The sequence below is a fragment of the Pelodiscus sinensis genome, chromosome 3 (assembly GCF_049634645.1).
Source record: "Pelodiscus sinensis isolate JC-2024 chromosome 3, ASM4963464v1, whole genome shotgun sequence".
NCBI lineage: Eukaryota > Metazoa > Chordata > Testudines > Trionychidae > Pelodiscus > Pelodiscus sinensis.
In genome coordinates, this window is record NC_134713.1 from 177377416 (window position 1) to 177395793 (window position 18378).

Sequence of the window (18378 nt, forward strand, 5' to 3'; positions counted from 1 at the left end):
CTCACCTGCTAGCTTATAATAAAACATAATCAACTCCTGAAGCCCTACTCAGGCAAAGCTGCCATTAACATAATTTAGAACACAGATGCTTACATTACCAAGAGCAACAGTAAACATATGGTGGGCAAAATCCTAGCTGCATTTGTATCAATGCATGTGACTATGTTAAGATTGAATTATGTGAAAATGAGTCCATTTAAGAGATACTATTTGTCTATTTCTTCTCTATTCATGACAGAATGTTTTTTCAGGCTGCCTCCTATGTATGGTATACCCTTCCAGAGATACCCAAGGCCACTGTCCTTTCTGTATTCCAGCTGAACACCCATCTCTATCACGATACCTGCAGAAGAGGCCACATTTAGGGTGTGTCTACACCATAGTTATTTTGGAATAAAAGTTGTTATTCCGAAATAACTATGTGAGCGTCTACACAACAATTTGTTATTTCAAAATAATTTTGAAATAATGGACGCCTTATTCCAACCTCTGTAAACCTCATTCTATGAAGAATAATGCCTATTCCAAAATAGTTATTTTGGAATGGGGGCTGTGTAGATGCTCCACTTCTGCTATTTCAAAATAGCCCCTCACCAGGGCCATTCTAAGTTATTCCTCCTGGGGCTCTCAATCGAGATAGCACATTAATTTTTAGGGTTCCCTGCAGTGTAGACATACTATTTTGAAATAAGCTATTTCGGAATAACTATTCCGGAATAGATTATTCTGAAATAACTGTGCAGTTTAGATGTAGCCTTATACTACAGGTGGTTATACTTTTGTAGTACAGACACTTTGTACAGCAATGGAAGGTTTTTTTCCCCTCCTCCCTGTAATTAAGTTACCTCTTCCAATGGTGGTAGCTAAATTTTACCATTGATCTTGCTACACTGCGGGTTAGGTTGGCTTAAATACAGTGCACAGGGACTGTGAAAAATTCACCCCCCAGAGCACAGGAGCTCTACCAAACTAACTGTAAGTGTAGACAAGGCTAAAGTACTTGACCCCTATAGTGTATGAGCCAGATCTTCAGCTGCTGGGTCTCATTGAAGTCAGTGGGGTTACATTGCTCTGAAGCAGTGTATTTCTTTTAAAAATCCAAATACATCAGACAATTACAACATTAAATATTGTGTTACAAAGACATGACAGTTTTGCTTATATATTGCACTTCTTTTTCCTGCTTTTCAACTCTTAGTTCCTTCAGATAAGGATGAAAATTTCAGAGATTGCAGAGCACCTAGGACATCGAGGTTGCTTCTGGAAGGCAGTAAGTCAGACCAAGGCAGCACTAGCTTAACTGTAATGTAATGAAGGGAGATGGACCTATACGACTAAGTACATTTTCCTATAACTTTGGCATAACCAGGGCATACAACACAAAAGGTACCTCCTTTAACTCTCCATTTCCTGTGGTTTTATTTATTTCTAAGAGATCAAGTACCAGTTCCACAGCTGTTGTGAACAGATGCAGTTCCATTGACTTTTTCAGAGCTACAAGTTTATACCAGCTAAAGCACTGACCCCATATTTTATAGAAAGCTGCACTATTGCCATATAATTGAAGTGGCATTTTCATTTTAAACAAACAAAAATTTAAAAACTTGACACCACCATTTTTCAGACTTATTTTGCTGCTGCTGTTTGTGTTTATGAATGGAATCAGCAAACATGCTTTCTGTTTAATGTAGCATTGTGGAATTAAACTAAAGACTACAAAGCTTCTCAGATCTTGGTACAACAGTTTCAAATAGCTTTTAATACTGAAAATTATTCAGTTTAGTACGCAAGTTTCTCCTACAGTAATTAAGCCCACAGAGACTGTCAGTAGTTTCTAATCCATATAAGTATTAGAAACAGTAGGGAACTGAAAGATAAAAGGTCATTACACTCATTATGAGGCATATCATGGTTTATTAAAAATGCCAAAGTTTAACAACTTCAAGTAATACTATGCACTGTTAATAGTCAAACCTCTACACTTTAGGTATTCTAGGGGGCATGGTATTTTTAAACAGAGCTTTAAAAATGATGATAGCATATTTATCTTGTTAAAATCCTAACAATTAATTATTGAATTAATTTCCCTGTCTGTTTTCATAATATGTGTTTTGCTAACCAATCAGTCCAGATACATTAACTGAGCCAAAAATACTCCCTTATGCCCCTTGCCAAGGTCCAAAGCAATAGTAAACAAGAAAACACCCAGCAGCTGAAAGATGGGAAAGGAATCCTTAGATAGTGTTTTATAAAAACATGCTGTTATTGTGTGAGTGAGACACAGAGGTGTTTTGTTAGTACCAAGTTACATAAACCTTTTACCTTTGGGTCTGAGACATAAAGAATGGGACATGTTTTCAGCATTCTAACCTTAGATAAAGCAGCTTGGGTATTGCAAAGAAAACAGTTTTGATTATACCTAAGGGCAACAGAACGTTTGAATCTTTCATGGCTTTAGGGACTGTATTTTTAAACAATACAGACTGATGTTGTCCCCCAAAAGATTTTGTACACTACTTGTGCAGCTGTCTGGGTACATATGTTTGTTAGGTAAGTGTCTAATACTTCAGCTTAGAAAGAAATATCAGGATGGGTCAACCTAAAGCATACACTTTAAGATGATTGCAGAAATATCTTTTCATTCACTGGATTTTTGCCACACTAAGTGCCAGAGGAGCAGAAATAAAATGTATTAATACATGTATGTCAGAAAGGTACTACTAGTTATAAAAGTCTCCTCAAGATCAGCATTCCTAGCAAAGGAAAAAGGTAATGCACAGTTATTGCTACACTCATTGGAAATAAGTGGTCACCTTTAAAATTATATATATAAAATTTAGTTCTCTACTATGGACTCGATTCAAAGCCTTGAAGAAAATGATGAAGCAGGGTGAAAAGTTTCAATTTTTTATTTCCTCTCCATCCGCAAACCCCCAAATCAGGTCACTTTTTGTTAACATTTTCCTCTCCTCCCCACACTATTTTTCAATAATTTCCAGTTAGTAGAACCCCCCCCCCCTTAACCTAGATGAATATTTGATCAGGTCCTTACAGAATTAGTTAAACTAGCTGGCATCTTTGGACTGAAAAGTCATGATTTGCAGAATATTATTATCTTATTTGTAAATGCATCATTTTTGTATGTGGAGCTACAAATATTGACTATGTGTCTGTATTCCAGATGTGTCTACTCTTGAGTAACACCCACAAAGCTTTACACCCAGTCTAGCCAGTCCATGGTGAATGGCCTATTCAAGCTGAATTGTCCACCAACAAAGACATCCTCCCCTGGATGCTTTTGTCAGTACATGGATAATCACTGCCATTACTCACCAAGGCATGAAAGGCATGTGACTAGGTCATGTGATACTGGACTCCATTTTGGTACCTGTATATTTCCACAAATTGTGCTATGGGCTTTGCTTGAAACAAAAAAAGTCCCTTCACATGGAAAAAGCTATAAATGAGGGAAGTGAGAATCTCTGGAAATACCAGAGGAACAAAGACTGAACCAGGGGAAGTACTGGTCCCAGGCAAAAAAGAAGGAAGCTTGCCGGTATACAAAAGGGTGGTGGATTGTTTTCACAATCTAACAGGGTGAGACATAGTTTGATTCAAATCCTACCAGCTGAGAGATTTTAGATTGTGTTCTTATTTTACTTCTTATGGTAATCTACTTTGATCTGTTTGCTGTTACTTATAATCACATCAAACCTGTGTTTCTGCCATTAATAACTTTATTATGTATTTTACCTAAACACAGTGTGGTTTGATTGGCGTGCTTGGGGAAAAAAAATCTCAGCTCAGTGAACAAAGGCTTGTGTAGTATCTCCATTTTGAGGAAGAAGACAATAACTCATATGCTGGTCAGGCTTTTGACCAAGGCAGGATGGTACTGCTTCGAGGTCTTGGGTTGGGGAGCTGGGGGTATTTTGGCTGGAGCCCTTCTATTATTAGTTCATGAGTGGTTGAAGAGAAACAGTCATGTAACATCAACTCGAGTGTGTCCCTGTCCAGGTAAAGGTTTGCCATAAGTGCAGGATCAGTCTACAGCTTGTCACAGCAGACTATGTGAGACAAAGGGCTCAGTGGTATTCCAGTTCCTGGTTGCACTCCAGGAGGAACCCATCATAGCATTAATATAGTCTTCAGAGAACTGAACAGGACTACATGGTATCCAAGAGATTACTAAGGCCTAAGAAAATATAACTAGCAGAGTAAAATCAGAGGAAAACTGGAGAGGACAGAAAGATGAAAGGTTTGCAAACTAAATCCTGAAATCCCAAATAATATTTCAGAATGGCTTTTATAATCAGCTGAGTCATTTTGAATTCTTTATTTGTTTTCCTCAATGACTTTAGTAAAGCATACCCAAAGATCATTTTCCTGGCAAACTACATGTTTATGTTTGAAAATAGTTGTTTGAAAAGGTTTGACAAGGTTTCCGCAAGCTCACCATCATCAGTTTGGCTGTTCTCTAGCTGGTAGGATGTCCTCTGTATTCTTTATTTATCTAGTTGTGCCTCTTGTTTCTGTTTCACAAGAAGGCTCTTGGAAAAAAAAACAGACAAACCCTTCCTTTGCATTACCAAGAAGATCAAAGGCAAGGGCTCTGATTTTGCTTCTGCATGTACTACAGCTTACCCTTCTGTAAGGACTTTTGCTTTTGCTTTGGTGGATACCAGTGCTTGCTTTCCTCTTCCCTTTGTTGTTCCTTTGAACACATGTAATAACAGCTGTGGCAGATGGAAAGCAAGTATGATTCCAGTTTCTGAAGCCTTCTGATCTTTAGATTTTAGTTCATCTTAGATTGCTGCTAATGTATGCAAAGCATAGTGAGGTTGAGCGGCAGCATAGAACAAGGTAGGGAACAGAGAGCAGTGGGAGAAGTTACTGTTGGAACACAAGGAGAGAAGGAAAGACCCTAAAGGGAAAATAAAAAGAGGCCATATAAATGGAGAGGAAAGGAGGATCCTTGGATTTTTTATTTTAATGACTAGCATATGTTGAGTAAGATTCTTATGAGCAGATCCTCATCTGGTGTTATCTTAACTTTGCTGAAGTCAATAATATTAGCTGTTTTTCCCATTGAACTTGCAAATACTGTGGGAAAAACCTTTTTTGTAGTTTTCCCTCTCAGCAAATGGTTTCCAACAGGAAAGTAAAACTGTGTCAAATGAAGGAGAATCTTTAAGGAAATAAGTGATATTTAACATTGTTTCAATTGCAGTTGAAATACATTTTCAAGATTATTTTAGATGTCTCACAAAAATCCTCAGGATTTTTCCTAAACTCCCTTCTCACCTGTCATGAAGGAAGAAATAAGTGAGTTCTTTGAGTAATTTTAGGTAAATGAACTGCTTTTTTATATATTGTCTAAACACAGGTGTGCTAAGTTAACATGAGCTGCAGGTTATCATGACTCGCTTCTTTTTGTACAAGAATAGCAAATAACCGTGGAAATATCCAGGTTGAAAATATTCTGTGTTGCATATTGACCTTGACTGGGCTGTCACACTGTGTTTTTTTTAAAAAAACATGAATCCTCAGATAGGTAATTTTGGGAAATACCTGTGGCTTTGGGAAATGCAGAATGACGGTTTTGATTTAATATGACTTTTGATCATCTTAAAAAACTCCCCCCCCCCCATTTTATTATCATCAGTTTGAAACAGCATAAACGTCTTCATTCTAAGAAAAAGAAAATAATGGTATATGTTTCCAACATTTCAATAAACTATAAATATAGACCCAAATCATTCTTTATTATAGGCATTCAAGATTCAAGAGATTTCTGCAAATGAAACATTATTTGACATCGAAAGCAAAATATGACATTTTAATGGTCATTTGCAAAAATAGAACTATTATGCTATGCAACTGGTTTGACAGCCATTACAGGAAGTAAAGCTTAGGTTCAAGTTTTTGTCTCCGCCAAAGGCCTATACATAGCATCTGGAAAGAATCTATGAAATAGTATACTATGATAATAAATGGCATTCTTGTAATGCATTCCCTTATACATTATTTGATTGCAACAGGTCAGACATGCACCTTTATGGCAAATATCTTTAGCACTTAATCATATAAAAGTTATTAAATCAACTACAGACTGAAAGAGAGAGAAAGAGAGAGCAAACAAGCAAGAGAGAGATGGTTAATGAATGGTAATAAATGACATTACATTACCCCTTCATCTGAAGATTCAATACCGTATCTTAACTTTTATAAAATCCAACCAATAAAGTATGGAAGAAATGAACTATAGCAAAGCAGTATAAATAACATTTCTCTCAAATCACAGCTTGCAGTGTAAATTCCAGTATTTTAAAGCAAACATTTCCAATGTAAAATTTGTCTACTTTTTATATTTAGTTTGCTTTGTGTAGTTTGATCAAATCGCATGTTGGGTAGAAAAATATAGCTATGACATTTTTTGAATATTTGTGTAACCTTTATTGCTTCCTAGGCAATAGTGATGTTTCTGAGGTTCTCTGTTCTCAGTAAAGTATAGCTTTTGCTTACAGACACAATGTGAGTTTTATATACAATTTCACAAAGAGAGTCAGCAGATAAGCAAAGCTGGTAAGCATTTTCTTAAGAAAACCAGTGTAGGGTATTCATTGTGTTCATCAGTGTGCAAGAGGCTGCATTGTTCATAATGATATCCATATTTTCTTGGCAACTGCCAGAAGACTTTCAATACTTCACCCTGAACTTTTAGGATTAAGGGCCTTTATAAACTATCCCTCTGTTGTGTGCTTCAAAACATTTACATGGGAGGAAAAGACTGAAACTGGCTTCCCATGCAGACTGGCTCCCACATGCCGCCCTGAACTGCTGCCTCTTATAGAGTATGTCTACACTAGCTTGTTAATTCGAGCTAGGTAGGCAAATCAGGCAACCGGAGTTGCAAATGAAGCCCGGGATTTAAATATCCCGGGCTCCATTTGCATGTTCCCATCCGGCTGCCATTTTAAAATCCCCTTAGTTCAAACGAACTGCCCGTGGCTACATGCGGCAGTTTAAAGTTAATCCAAACTAAATCCTTACATGTTACATTCCATGAGGAGTAACAGTTAATCTGAACTAAGGACTTAGTTGCCTGATTTGCCAACCTAGCTCGAATTAACGAGCTAGTGTAGACATACCCATACATAACTACTTGCCGTAGGAGGTCTCTCAGGCTATGTCTACACTAGGGAGTTATTTCAAAATAACTTATTTTGAAATAATAACTCTCCAAATAACTGTATTGAAATAAGCTATTCCTCTTCACAAGCAGGAGTTATCATTTTGAAATAACAAGCCCTTTATTTAGAAATAACAGGCTTGGTAGTGTGGAAACTCACCTTGTTATTTTGAAATAAGGGGAGTTATTTTGAAATAACTCCCCAGTGTAGACATGCCCTGAGAGTCATCAACTTCACAGCCTAAAAACCTCACAACACAGTGCAGTGTGACACGGTGGTTTGAAGAAAACAGTGCCCATCCTCTAGACAATTCTTGCATTTCTTTTAAAAGCATGAAATACCAGCACTGCTGTTTGTGGTCTATCAACTATTAATTGCTCTTTCTATATAGTTTTATTGCCCGGTTATGCAACTGTTCTGTATGAAACTTGTTAGCAACCTGTAATTCTGGCTGGATCCCCCTGCAAACCCCCAGAAGTCTTGCTGGCATCTGAGTCAGGTGGAAAACTTTTCTTTCTTATGATTTCAGATGGGGTTGAGTGTTGTGATTACAACTCAAAACCTGTTTTCAACTCAGTTTTCTTTTCAACTCAAAATTCAAAGCAAACTTGCTTAGGCCAACACTAAATCCAAAAAGAGTATTGGATAATTCCCTGAAACCCAGAAGTGCCACATTTCACATATTTCATAATGGCATCTGTCCCTCAATATTATCATTTATTCTTAAGTCTGTCAACCTGTGTCTTTTAGTCTTCAATGAAGGCCATAGAGACAGTGCACTGATCTGCACATAAGAACTCTGTGGGGAAGTGGTGATGACTAAACCGCCACTGTATTTGATTGCAATAACTTGATTTCTTTATGTATTTCCATTTTGACCTGTCATCTACTCAGATACAAGTATTCAAGCCTCTAAAGTAATGTTTCCCCCTTTCTCTGCTATCAAGTCCTAAGGCAGGCAGAGTGACATGACATTTCTAAAATCTAGTCCATTCATTCCATTTTTCTTTTACAGAGACATACTTCTAAAAATAGCCGAACAAAATAGAAAAGCTATGGGGGAAATGTTTTTCCCAGGACCAGTTTTGTCAAAAATTACTTTCGGAATTAGCATTTACTATGTCCTGAAATGGAAGAGTTAAGTGGTAGCTTTTGTCCTGAAATGAAAATTGAATTGGAAGCATCAAAATGAAATTATAGTATTGAGCAAAAGTTTTGGTAGATCTGTCAACCATTTTAATACCATTGTTCAACCATCAGAACATAAATATAATTAGGGCTTGTTTTTAGTTTAGACTGGTATTTAATATCCGGCCAATGCTGAGCAAAGTTACCAATGAAAACAGCTTGCTAAAAATAAAGTCATTTCATGCCATTCTGATGCCTTCCCCATCTTGAGCTCAGCTTTCCATAACTCAGAGATGTGAGCTATTATTAGGCAGTTTCATGGTGTGCAGAATCATTGAAGTTTTGAGGCATTTTTAAAATCTATTTTTCCACAAATTATTGCTGAATTAAAAATTCTAGCAACAAAATCCCCAATGCTTTGTTGTTCTTTTCTAGTGCTTTCATTGATAGATCTCAAAGCTGTTTACAAAGGAAGTTATCATCTTTATCTCCATCTTATATATGAGAAAATTGAGGCACAGAGAGACCACAAATCTGCCCATGGCCCCCAGGAAGCCACGAATAAAGTTTTCCCAAGGGCCAACTTAGCATTCTGTTCACTAACATACTCACTAACATAAAAATGCAGCACTTGGAAGAGGTTGATTGCACTGTTTTCAGAACTTCACATCAAATATATTTACCAGACAAGAAACCTTTGCTTCAAATTTCTATTCATCCCTTTTTTGGGGGTACCAATCTTCTTCTTGTCTATGCACTCTTCCCTCCAACCTTTGCCAGCTGACCAGAATAAGAGGACAGCTGAGGGAAGCATAGGACAGGGCATACCAGAACTGCTTCTGCTAAGAACTCCTCCAACCCACATGGCAAAGAATCTTCACTTGGGAAGAAAAGATAGTTTCTTCTTTCTGCAATGACTGGTAAACACAGAGTAGAGTTGGACTGTGTGGCCATGTCTAAACTATGCAGAAGAGCAACACTGCCACAGTTGAAGACCCACTGAATTGAACTCAGAGGGCGCCCCTGTCAGCACCCATATTCCTGCTCCTCATGAGAAGGGATGCTGATAGGAGTGTTTGCTCCTGTCAACCTCTCGCTGTGTGGATGGCGTGGGAACACAACTTAAGGATACGTGGATTCCAGCTAGGTAATTAACACAGCTGGAGTTGCGTATCTTAAATCCACCTCGCACTGTAGTGTAAACCAGGCCTGAATGTGGCCCACAAGTTCTACTCTTTACTTTCACTTCAGAAAACATCACTAAATACACAAAGCTAACTTTTCTTTTTATGCAAATGTGCTTAAAACCAGAGAGACAAGCTGTAGACATATGTAGACTCAAAGCAGCTACTATTGATTTTTTTTCTTTCCCTCTTTTAGGGGCAAAGAGTGCCAGTGGTTTTTTAGATGAACTCTGCAGACAGACAACTAACAGAGTCCATTGATCTGCAGGCAATGAGGAATTCCAAAATTGTCTGGTACATACATTATAAAATTCAGGGGAGGATTCATGTTCAAATTCTTTCTAAGTAAAACATTTTTTGATGAATGTAGACTGTGGCCGCAGCCCAGGCTAAAGATTAGCTTCATTCACAATCACACTGACCTGTTCACAGCCTCCAATTATAAAGAGCATCTGGAAGAGTTAATGATAGCCCCTCTCTCTTGTTAGTGCCGCTGTCAAGGGGGAACTACAGGTTCAGAGGACAAGTTACCTTGTACTCTAGACAGTCTAGGTTAGCCCTCCATTTCAGTAGAAAGGCTTAAAAGTAGCCCGTGATTATTTTAAAAGGAAAAATAAAAAATTGTGCCTCTTCTAAACCACTTTAAAAGAACAGGTAGGCAGGAGCAAAATGTGAAATTAATTAATCTCATGCGAGGCAAAACACACATGTATCTTCTACTCCTTCAGCTCAGTGGGTTTCTACCTTAATGACTTACTCAATGAGGACTTTTGCCTAATTATTGCAAGACATATGGTATGCTTCACCCATCACTGCAAATTTCCTGGCTTTGATTGTTTCCTGACACAGCCTTAACAGTCTTTTAATGCCATTTCTCCCCACTGTGTGATGTTAATAAAATTTCTCATTTTACTACTTCCATACTCTCAGGATTATGTAGCTGGCATACAGCAAAATGCAAATTTTGGCAAATAATTATATTTTATCATTATTGAGTAATCATCTGGCCCTTTAATATCTGACAGGTTCATGAGACTGAAGCATCCACTGATGCAAAAATATTCCTGCCTGCTGGAAGTGAGGCATATGCTCAGCTACCCTCAGAGTTCTTTTTCCAATATTCTCAGCATTGGACACATGGAGAACACGCTCCTCCCTGATGCATCCTCTGCTTGTCATGTGTTTCCCAAGCCAGATGCTTCTTCCCTAGTAGAATTTCTAGAGCACATGAAGGAGAAGTTGTCACACTAATCAGTTCCTTTATGCTGACTATACTGCCATAAAGGAACTGTACAGCTACCATAATGGCTCCCTGAACAATTCCCCTGATATGGAATAAGTTTGTGGCAGATGTAGGGCCAGTGTAACTGGCTTTATACCATCAGTGCAGGAGTGTCCAGTGCAAGAGGCGTGTGGTAGGAATTATAGGGCCTGACTATTCCTAGTTCATTAACAAGTCCATGGGGAATGTTGCAACTGGATTGCAATGTAAAGCAACTTCTGAGTTGGCTTTAATATGCACTGGGCACACTAATGTGGCTCTTGGCAAACTGCAGGAAAAAAGGAGGCTAAAAAATCTCTTTCTGATATATACCAGAACAAATGAGACTGAAAAATCAAAAAATATGTGTTATTCTTCCAATAAACATACTTCCAAGGGATGTACTTTTCAACCATTGTGCATTTGCTGGGAACAAATTCTATAATTAACTGATAGAAAAAAAAGTTAATTAAAAGAATTTGCATGTAATAGATAAAAATTGGTCTTAAATCTCTAAGAATGTCACAATTAGCTTTAAAAAGCTCTGGTTCTATTGACCTTTTATGTGATATAGCACTAACCATTACACAGACTGTTCAATTAAGGATACATCTACATAGCAGGGCTTGACTCAAAATAAGCTATGCAAATTGAGCTCTGACAATTGTATATCCTATTTTGAAATAAGGAGAGTCTACACAGCACTTATTTTGAAATAGAGCACTCTTCCTCCGACTTCCCTTATGCCTCGTGCAATGAGGGTTACAGGAATCGGAGTAAGAAGTCTTCCAGTTTGACAGTATTTTGAAACTATTTTGAAATACCTGCCTGCTGTGTAGACGCGGACTAAGTTATTTCAGATTAGCACTAGTTATTTCAAAATAGTGTTGCAGTGTAGACATACCCTAAGTTTCAGGAGTTACATTGACCAAGAAGTTGTTTTATAAAACATAGAGGAAAACTTCAGAAGCCAGTCTATAAAACAAAAAGATACCTGCAAGAAAATAAAAGAGCAGCTCTCTCCTTTGCCCACATGGATAATAAACATAAAGAAAGCAATCTGCTGTGTACTTATGCATACTTACAGAAATATAGCAAGAACATTTAATGTTACCACTGAGTACTAATATTGTAGCTGGTGTTTGGTTTTCTCTTGTTTAGTATTGTTATCGATGACTTTGTCAAATAAGCTGCTTGAAAATGTACTCTCTAGATAGTTTGATCTTTTGGGTCTATGATTTGCAGTAAGTTGTTCTCAAAAAAAAAACTAATCTTTTGTTGACTTTGTAAAATGTAAAACCCCAAAAAACTCAAAGCAAATAGATGATGCTGCAGACAGTTTTGTTTGTTTGTTTGGGTTTTTTTTAATTGAGCAGCAATCAGGAAAGCGTTTTGCATCCTATCCAGGGATAAATTAGCAGAAAGGAAGGAAAAGCATATGAAGGCTGAAAAGCATTACTTTTGTTGTAATATTTGGGATTTGTATGCTCCCAAGTAAGACAGGGAGTGCAGTTGTGGTCCATCATCAGCTACAAAAACATGGGCTTCTAATGCTTGACCCAAAGAAGTACAGCTTCAGATATGGGCTGCAATAGGTTCTGTATTTTCAATGTGAGCCAACTGCTTGAGTGTGACATTCATATAGCTGAACGCTTAGGGTACGTCTACACTGCATGGCTATTTCAGGATACTGGAGGTATCTCAAAATAGCTACTGCATGTCTACACAAGCTTCCTGTTATTTTGAAATATTTTTTAAATAATGGGTACGCTATTTCAGCATCCTGGTAACCCTCATTCTATGAGGGTTAAGAGATGTTTCGAAATACAGCATTATTTCAAATGTTGGTGCTGTGTAGACGTGCCCAGTTTCGAAATAGCCTATTTCAAAATTCAATTGAAATAATATATGCAATTTGTATAGCACAAACTGAATATCTTACTTCAAGTTTAGGGTGCTGTGTAAATGCACCATTACATTACAAAGACAACTGGAGACATAAATAAAACTATGTAGATGTTGAATCCAGATTCTCTCCCTCTGTCATTTTCCCCCTTAAGTGATATACTCCACTTAATGAAGTGGTGGTGGGAGTCATTTTTTTGTAATCCCAGAGACATATTCTAGTCTTGGAAATTCATGCACAGAGCTCTCATTGTGGGCTGGGCACTTTGAGAGTATGTCTGACGGAAGAATTTGGCTCTTAATTTAACATTAACATGTGAAAGTTACATTAAAATAAATTGCCGACTGCTTGCAAAATTTGTTAATTTGATATAATGTCTCCAAAGGACGGAGAATGTAGAAAATTAAAGTGGAAACGTCACACTGAAAAAGTTTAAAGCAAAGGTCTCTTGTGATTCAATGTGAAATTTATAAATCAAACACTCAGATGTATTATCTAGCATTATAAATTATAAGCAATTGTGTTACTGCTACAAGCCTCTAGGACACCACTCTAAGATATAGCAACTGATATGATAAGGAAACAAAATATATCATCTACTGTTAAACAGCTCTGGTGAGAAACCATGAAATCTGTGCACCTATATTTTGCAATAAAAAAGAGACTAAATTAGTCACAAAAATACTTTGTAAGGATTATGCCTTCAGCTTTGAATGTTCACCCTAATTGAAATCCATGTGGTAAAAGTAAAGTTGGATGTCAAGCACTAGTGACAGCAGAAACCTGAGGTAACAATACGGTACATATTTTATTACCATAGTCCTTAGAGAATTAATACATTTAGATGACATTATGAAACAATAACACCAAAAATATATAAAAAGAATAATGGGCCATAGTCTTTTGTGTACTCTGTCCTCTTTGTGTCACTCTCTTGGGGTTAAAGGGACACATACAATCTTGCCCTAACTACTTTACCAGCAATTTCTTCAGGCAGGGCAGGGAGAAGTGGGGTGGAGAATGAGGGGTAGAGTCTCTATGGCAGGAAGGGGATGTGACTAATATCATCACCTCCAGCCAGTCTCAGACTGACTCATAGTTCCATTGGGACCACTGCCCTGCGGCACTTTAGAGCAGCTCCTAAGATACTTTGACAGATACAAGGGCTGGGACCTTCCGCTTTGTGATGCCCAGCAGAAACTTAGTACTGCAGAGAATCTGGCCCTGTTTGAACATTTTGACAAAATGAAACAATACACTTTTAAGAATCCATTTTCCTCTCTATTATTTCCACTTCAATTACGGCACAATTTACTAAGAAAACGGCTGCTATATTTAATTCAATTAGATACCTTTGAAGATAACTTACAGTTTCATGGTAACTTAATAGCCAGGCAACCAGTCATTAGATAAAAAGTAAAGTAACAGTCTCACTGCTCTTGGCAGGTGTGTGTGTATATATATATATATATATATATATATATATATATATATATATAGTATGAACAACCAGCACATACAGTAATTACATGAAACAAATTTTACAAAAAAATTCTTAGCAATAATACCCACAGAGATAATTCAGCTAATCATTCATCAGACTGTCCTCAGCTATGGCTCTCCTTTGCACATGAGCATAGCTGAGGCTGTGTGCAGCCGAAGCAAAATACATTCCATGTGAGAAAACAAATGGCTTTAAAGTAGACCGTCTCAACCTTTCCACACTACTGTTCCCCTTTTAGGAATCTGATTTGTCCTGTGTACCCAAGTTTCATTTCACTTAAAAACTATTTACCTACAAAATCAGACATGAAAATACAACATCACAGCACACTATTACTGAAAGACTGCTTCCTTTCTTATTGCTACCATATAATCAAAAAATAAATCAATTGGAATAGAGGTTGTACATCCCTTAACTAGCATTCTCAAGTCCGGCAACATCTGTGGTCAGACAGGACCACAAATGTTCCTGGACCACAGAGCCCAAGTACAGGGAGGCCTGTCCAAGGGGCAGGAGCAAGGTGGGGTCGGGGGGGAGAGGGTAGTGACTTTACCGGGAGCCCCGTGTCAGTGGGGGCAGGGAGCCAGCAGGTGACACAGTGGGGAGTTCTGACCCTATTGGATGGGCAGCAGCAGGGGGCCGGCAGCTCAGTTGGAGAGAACTGATGAAGGGAGCAGACTACATCCCACTGGCAACTCAAGCCTGAAACTGACCTTGGCCATTCTGAGGACACACCCAAGCAGTTGGAGCTTCTGGTTGCCAATGATGAGTAGCTATCTATTCTATGGAGACACTGGACACCCACCTCAATGAAGTACCTGATGGGGGAGAGTAGGAAATAACCCAAGGCAGCCAGATGACCATCTGGCCATAGTGCCACTTGAAACACTATGTGTTGCAGCTGGAATCCCTGCTGACCCAGTGTGGAACACTGCCACTGACAGGGCCTGGGCTGGTACATGGTAGAATAGGGTGGACTCATGTCCCACTGTCTCTACCACACTAGTCTGGGGTGGAAGTTCTCCTCATCCTTAGGACATTGGCTTTCCTTCTTCAACCCTACCTTAGTCCCTAGATGCCTTTGGGCTTATAGACTGCTACCAAGTCCCCTAATAGTTTGCCCAGGACAGAGCTGCCATGGCCTGGGGAGAGGTACCCATTCTTGCTGGCCCCAGCACAGAGCTACTGCAGTCAGGGAAAAGAGCCCCTTCTCACCATCCCCAGCAGGGAGCCAGGTAAGCCCAAGCCCTTGTCCGACCTTGAACTCTCCCCAGCCCTGAGAACCCTCTTGCGACCCCCAAGTCTCATCACCAGACCCACCCCAGCCTAGAGTGAGTACTGCCTCTTGCACCTAAGCCCTCAACCCAGAGGTTGAACCTTTCCTACACACCAACTCCCAGCCCTGAGCTCCTGCCCTAACCTGAAATCCCTCTTCTACACACCAAACCATTTAACCCCATCTCCATCCCAGAACCTCCATCCCAGAGTCCAAGCACCCTTAGCCTCTTGAGCCACTTGAGCGAAATTCCTGGGCCCCAGCCCCACCACAGGAATGTAGTTATGTGCACCAATATAAAGATGAGGAGTTGCACAGAACCTCTGCATTGCTGCACATATGAACATTTATGCTCTCAAGGAAAAAATAGAAGAAACACTAGGGAGGGGCCCCTCACTTGTTCTGGACCAGGGCCCAGGAAACCTTAATTTGCTGCCTGTGCAATTGCAGCAGGATGGCCACGCAAGCTTACATGGTTGTAGGGACTAATATCCATGTTTTGTGCTGCCTTGCCATGAATACTTACCATTCTAGTTCTTTTTCATGGAGCTACTGAGGTAAAAGTCAAAATATCTCCATTTGTTGATGAGCTCTGGTAGTTGCTGTTGGTGCCTCCCACCTGCAGTGATGACCCCACCATCTACAAACATCTACATCTACAAAATTCTACATCATGAGGAAATGTGAGGATTGTTTCCTCAGGTGCATACACAGAATATATTAAACTCTGCCACATACAATCTGATTCCAGACTTATACTCTTGGAGGACCCACATTATGTTCCAGTCAAACCAAGTTTGCTGCTGAAAGCTGAGGGAGGCATTATATAAAATTTGCAGATTTTTTACAAATGTTAAAATACTCTCTAGAGATGAAGGATTATGAACAATTAGGCCCTAGGTTTAAGAGCTAGAGGAGAAGGAACAAGATGCAGTGACAGATAAACTTTTTCACTCAACCATTTATTACATTCATTTTTTCCAATGAATAACACTTTGTTGCATAATAAAAATGGTGCATTATAATTGGAATGAAGGTATGTTATATAAACGGCCTGATGTCAGCATTAGAAGATATGTTTTTCCCTCTGGGAGCAACATATGACTCCCTGACAGCCTTACTTGCGTGTGTGTGCATGTGTGTGCACGTTATCTATATAAGAAACTCTGCAATTGCCTCTGGGTTTGTCATTTGATTATACTACTGATGATTTGTCTCACTGTCAGCAGCCACTCTTATCTTCTTGGACACTGGCATATTTGAGGTCATCCATAAATTTGTCTCTGGGCTAGTCTGGCTTATATCTCTGCAATACTATTTTTGTTTTGACTTTGAATCAGAAGCGTGAATGGGCACTTGAATTTTGACTAAGGGAATTCAGGGTTGAAAATTGAAAGAAAAAGCAACTGGGATAGACAAGAATGTATGGAAAAATCTAGACTTCTTTGCTTGTTAAATTAAAGGCTGTTCATGTGTGCCTTAAAACAACAATGATTTTATCCTTGCCCTGTGAAAGGACTGGAACTGAAGAGCCTGTGGGAAATAAGGTAACTAATAACTAAAGATAAATAACAATGGATTTATTAGTTAGGACATATATTATCAGTGCTAATTACTCTCACACATTTTAAATGGTTCTAATAGAGTGTGGAATGTTTCATATTTTTGCTGAGACATGAAGTTGATGAGTTCTCTTCTGAATGAGATGGTGTGAAACCAAAGAAAGAAGTAAAGAAGCCATATAATCTATATTTATTTTGGGGTTCATTATGCCATCTAGGCATGGTTCATTCAAGGCTAGATATGGGCAGGATGACCAGCTGTCCTGATGTTATACGGACAGACCTAATATTCAGGCTTTTCCTTATATAAGAAAAACTTCTATTAACTTCCACCCCATTCTGATTTTTCACACTTTCTATCTGGTCACCCTAGATATGGACCTTCAGCTCCCATCCAACTGATATTCTGCTTACTTCTCTTCTTACTAGCTCTCTCAGCACTCCAGTAATTGATGAGTGGTCAGGTGCGGAGACAGTTCCATGGCTTCATTTTTCTGCCCAGGTCCCTCTACTGCCCATTTTGGAGTGGATGGAACAACCATTTCTCTTCTTGGGTGCTGGGACTCCAATTTTGCCTTGCTTTTTGCATTGGCTTCTTATGCCATCCCGAGTGCAGACTTCTGTGATGGTCACACAGAATCTGGCTGTTTATTAACAGTTTTTAGTAACAAATTTACAAAAAATGTTTGTAAATATGTTTCACTACTTGTCCAGTTCTAGTGCTTGCCCAGGCAATGTGCCTTTTCAAAGTTATGTATAGGCAGTACAGCAAATAGGGACTGTGCTATTGGAATGGGATGAAAATTATCTTCCTGTTCCTCTGTTACTTTTCCTGTATAGAATCATAGAATCATAGGATAATTGGACTGGAAGGGACCTCGAGAGGTCATCGAGTCCAGCCCCCCGCCCTCAAGGCAGGACCAAGCTCCGTCTACACCATCTCTGACAGATGTCTATCTAACCTGTTCTTAAATATCTCCAGAGAGGGAGATTCCACCACCTCCCTTGGCAATTTATTCCAATATTTGACCACCCTGACAGTTAGGAATTTTTTCCTAATGTCCAATCTAAACCTCCCCTGCTGCACTTTAAGCCCATTACTCCTTGTCCTGTCCTCAGTAACCAAGAGGAACAAATTTTCTCCTTCCTCCTTGTGACACCCTTTTAGATATATGAAAACCGCTATCATGTCCCCCCTTAATCTTCTTTTTTCCAAACTAAACAAGCCCAGTTCATGAAGCCTGGCTTCATAGGTCATGTTCTCTAAACCTTTAATCATTCTTGTCGCTCTTCTCTGTACCCTTTCCAATTTCTCCACATCTTTCTTGAAATGTGGCGCCCAGAACTGGACACAGTACTCCAGC